The sequence below is a fragment of the Morus notabilis genome, unplaced genomic scaffold (genome assembly GCF_000414095.1).
Source record: "Morus notabilis unplaced genomic scaffold, ASM41409v2 Scaffold1268, whole genome shotgun sequence".
Lineage (NCBI taxonomy): Eukaryota > Viridiplantae > Streptophyta > Magnoliopsida > Rosales > Moraceae > Morus > Morus notabilis.
The window spans coordinates 60,435-65,850 of record NW_010361629.1 but is presented as its reverse complement, the minus strand read 5'-3'; positions in this window follow the sequence as shown (position 1 = coordinate 65,850).

The following is a 5,416-nucleotide window of genomic DNA, read 5'->3' as shown; positions in this document are numbered from 1 at the left end:
AACACTGGGTAGTTTTGACATTTCTCACCTAAATTTAAAGAAAAATTTTACTTTTACCCTCTTAATTTTAGTTTTTTTCACTTTACCTCCTGAACTTTAAAAATTAGTATGCACACCTCCTGAACTTTGAAACATTATTAACTTTATCTCTTATGTTAATTATATTACCGGTTTTGATGACGTGTTAATTATTGGAGGGGTAGTTTAATAGATTATTTTCATAAACGCCCCCTGATGTATGTGCCATATTTAAAAATGCCCACTGATCTATTAAAACATATTAAAATGCCCCCTAATCTATAGAAAACGTAAAAAAAAAAAATAATTGTTTTGATGATATGACATGTCATTAAAAACTAATTAAACATATTAAATTCAAATTAAATCAAGAAAAGAGAATAAATATTAAAAATAATATAAAATAATATAAAACACTTGAATTTAAAAATTAAAAAATTAAATAAATCAATTTTTTTTCAAAAATCAAAATAGGAAAAGAAGAAAATTTTTCAAAATTAAATAAATATTTACAAAGAGGAAGTAGGTTTTTCAAAAAAAAAAAAATTCCCTCTTTACTTTTGGGTTTTTTATTTTTTAAAAAATATTGGATTTATTTAAATTTTAAATTTCTTTAAAATAAAGTGTTTTATATTTTTTTTGTGTTTTTAATATTTTATGGCTTTCGTTGATTTTATTAGAATTTAATGTGCAATTAATTTTTAATGGCATCAATAATGTTATTTTATCATTTTATTTTTATAAATGAAGGGTTTTCATAGATCTGAGGGTATTTTTAAAAAAAGTATATACTTCAGAAGGCATTTATAAAAATAATCTGGCTACATCATCAAATTCGTTAATAAACTTATGTCATGACCGAGAAATTTATCGGAATTATTGTATGATATAAAATTTCCAAATTCGTTAATAAACTTATGTCATGACCGAAAAATTTATCGGAATTATTGTATGAGATAAAATTTCCTAAAATCCTTTGTATTATCAATATGAATATTTTTATGATACGTATTTGTTGATATAAATATGGAATAGCAAGTTATAAGCTAAAATTCATAAATTTCTGAGGTATGATGTAGTTATCGATTTTTAGACTGTATTTAAGAATGAGGTACGGAACACTATGTTTAACCCACAAGGAATGGAAAAGAATTACAAAAAAAACATCAATTCTAGGATTTTAGAAACAATCGGAACGAAAAAGGGGTTCGGAGAGCCGAACCGAGAAAATTGAAGTTTTTGACCGAATAGGGTTGACCAAGTCAAAATTTATTGACCAGGAGTCGATTAATAAGTCACCCTTGAAAGGATAGTCAAGGTTGAACAAAGTTGACTTTGTTGACTAACTCTCTGAAAAACGCGGGTAAAACGCGTACCGGATGGGAATTTAACTGAACTAAAATAAAATAGTTATTAGAAATGGATGGTTGAGATTTAAGGTGAAAACTTAGATGAAGGGCTGAGATTGAGGCATGTGGAATGCAAGGTGGCCGGCCAAGCTTAGTAAAGAAGGAAAGAAAAGATATTTTTGGTGAAATTTGGTGAAATTTTGCAAAAAGGTCCCTCAAAAGTGCCAAAATTCAATTTTAGTTCTCCCACTTTATTAAGTCCGGTTTTTAAGAGATAAAATACCACCAAATGTTCATTTTTCATGCTAAGAACAGAGAGAACTTAGGCAAAGAGAAAGGAAGAAAAAATTCACCCCAAAGTGAGAAAAACGGGTTTTGATCGAAATTGACGAAACGACACCACTAATTCGCGTCACTAAGGATTTCTCTTCACTCTCTAACGTAAATTTTGGTTTTATTTTCACGTTTTTCTACCTTGGCTGCCCATTTAAGTATGGAGAACAGCATGAAATTTTTTTTACTTAAGATGATGATTAAACTTGTGGTTGTTAAGAACTTGAAAATCTAGTGATTAAGGAGGAAGTCTTGGTTAATTGACCATTGTTTCTAGAAATTCTTGGTAAGGAGAATTTTTGTGGAAATATGGAGAAACCCTAGAATTGTAATGTTATTGAGGATTAAATGGGAAGAGAAAGAATGAGAATTGTATTTGATGGTGGAAACAACAGATAAAACGAGCTAAAGTTAGCTCGAAAAACCTAGGAAAATATGCGGAACTCTATCAAAATTTAGTTTGAGCATTTTGAACTAAACTGGTTTTCAAGAGGAATAAGGGATTAAGGTGTGAAAAGTAAGTCGATTCGATAATCGGTGATGTATAGAAACTGAACACAATGAGGACCAAAACTGAAAATTAGGCCCATGACTGAGGAAGGTGCACGGTTTTAGTGTAAATTCTTGAGATAGGAAATATTTTGTTATTGAATACCAAACATAAGGATTGTAGACCTATTCTTGAGATAGGTAATTATTGATCTTAGATTTTGAATCTAACAATCAGAACTTTATGCAATAGGATCGATTAACGATCGAAGTCAGAAAGTATCAAGTGAGACAAAGGACGCAACATTAGCGAAACTTCTGTAAGCATCAGTAGTTTTTCTTGTCTACAATGCGAATAAATTTATTTCTCTATGTTACTCAATCCGAGCATATTGTAGACTAAATGTATGCTAGAATGTGAAAGATGACTCGTGAATAGACTAAATGTATGCTAGAATGTGAAAGATGACTCGTGAATGTTGGATACAATGTTATGCATGTATCTACAAGACTTAAGTACCAGTAGAATTTTATTCTGTGAAAAATATTATCGACATCAAGTCGAGGTCAAGTTAAGAGAAAAACTTAAACTTTAATGAAAATTCAATCTCATGATAAATTGCTCAAAAATGCACAAAGTCATAAGATTTAATTAAAGTCGCCGTTTCAATGAGAAAAATTGATAAACTGTAAGAGATCAAGCAAACTATTTGTACCAGTCTTCAAAGGAAATGTTATTATGAGACTATGAAAGAAATGAAACCGTGACTGAGTTGGATTGGTTAGCTAGCCCACTCCTCACTGGTTATGCACGCTATGGCACAACAGGACATGGCCCATAAGAAGTAAAAGACAAGAAGATGAAAAAAAAAATAAAGTCGTTCCATATAAGGGTGCGGTATTCGTAAAGAAGAAAGAAAAGAAAGAAAAGAAAGAAAAACACAATATGAAAGTCGTTCAGAACATGAAAATACGTTGTGAATGACTAAAGAGAGACGAAAGCTGATCAAAGTGTGTAATCAAAGAAGACGAACATAAGCAATACACGTTCTAGTAGTACAGAATGTATTAGAATATATGACATGAATGCATATATGTATATGCATAATTATTGCACCTATTATGACCTAATGTTACTTGCCAAGCAAAAGCTCATTAAGTTTGTTCGTGTTGTAGGAAGCTCGGGTAAGGCACCGGCTCCCTGAAACTTATTACTGGGCATGCAGAAAGGATGTAGCAACGGACTGTGGGTAAGTGGGTATTGGATCAATCACGTGTTTTGGAAACGTTGCTGAGCATTATATGTATTGATAACTCCATGAAATGAAGTTATTTAGCCTCTCTTGTGGATTAAAAAGTATACTTGTTCTTGATAATTTATTTAGTTTTTAATACTTTTACCTTATTTTTATTTCATTTTATTTTATTTGGAATTAATTTTATTTTTAGTTTGTTTTAGGTATTTTTAATTTATTTTATTTTATTTTTATTTAGTTTCCTTTCAAAATAATTATTTTCCTCATTATGTAATTTAATTTTGGTGATAGGTGGGCTTAAGTGCAAATTGAAATCCAAATTGGGAGAGAAATGCAAGAGAAAATAAGTAAAATTTTAATTTTAATTAGCCTCAAAACGAAATTCCTTCGCGCGAGTGAAACTTGCACAAAAACTCGCCACTCTAGCCGTCGGATCGCAACGTCAACGGTTCAGATCTGGCGCATGGAATCACTCCAGACAGGAGCACGTCTTCGCAGGTCGCGTCAATTTTTCGGCCAATCCCAGCATGCCGTGTGTCCCAGCTTCCCCCACTCAGAAGCCCACGGGATCCGGTGCGGCGATTTCATCTAAACCCGCGTGAAACTCTCTCTCTCAGCGAACTAGAGCGTGCCGCGTGTCCAGTCTATCCGAACCCTCCAATTGAGGCACGCCACGTGTCCGAGCAGACTCCTCCAGCTGAGCTCAGTAGCAGCTCTCCTCTGCACACAAATTGAAGGGTTTTTGAGCCCATTTATGCCAGCGGCCGCACGAAAAAATCAAGGGGGGAAGAGGAAGGAAAAGAAACAGAGAAAAACCTGAGAGAAAAAGAATGAAGAAATTTAATAAGGCTTTTCAGCCAATTTTCTAAGAGAGAAAAAATCCCAAAACAAATATTTTTATTTTATTAGATTTAGGTTTCATTTTTCATAAATTATTGAGGGGGAATTTATTTTGGAGCTTCAAGAAGGAGGAAGATGAAGATTTTGGGAAGAGGTTTTGGAGTTTGTGACATCTCCATTTGGTGATTTCTTTCCCATTTTTATTCTCTTTATTTTTGTAATCTCTAAAAATGATGAAGCTCTTGATGTTATTTAGTTAATTTTGTGAGCTAGGCTCCTAGTGGAACTAAGATTGTGATGTTTTAGTTTTTACTTTTGGATTGTTTATGGTATTCTTGTGCTTGTTCATTCATGTGTATTTACTTGCTTAATTTCTATTTTTGATAAAAATCAAATGTAGAACTAGACTTAGATTGATTTGGAAAAATTAATTTAGGTTGGACTTTACATGGATGATGCATGTTCAATATAGGAATATATCGATTTGTAGAACGTATAGGAATATATCGTTTACCTTGTATAACCTAATAAACCCGAACTTGAAATGGGAATTCCATTAACTAGATTCACATAGGAATATGATGAAATTAGTTTGAGGAGTTATAGTCATAATTAATTCGGAAGAACTTTATGCACAAATTTGAGTTTGGTTAACTAGTACAAAATGCTGTAGCATTTCTTTAACACAGCTTTAGCATTTCGCAATCAAGGGGAAATTAGGAGGTCCTAGCTCGATTATTTGCAATTGCTTGCATTCTTATTTTCTTTTAGTTATAAAAATATAAAAAGAAAACAATCATAGAAGTTAATCAATATTGGTATTTAACGAAAGCTAAACACAATCCTCGTGGGATCGATATCCGTACTCTTGTACACTTTATTACTTGTGCGATTCGTATACTTGCGAGTTTTCATGCAACAAGTATAAAGTAAATAATGTTGTATGAGTATAGACGAGTTATGTAACGAAAGTTGAGTTTACGAGACAGTGAGGCTATGCATAGCAACCTCTAGTCACAAGGTATGATTAATGTAACTAAATGCTATAGCATTAACAAAAAGCATAGCAAAATGCTACAGCATTAAGAGGTATGAATGGTTACAAAAAATTTGCCTGAATTTTTAAGTGGT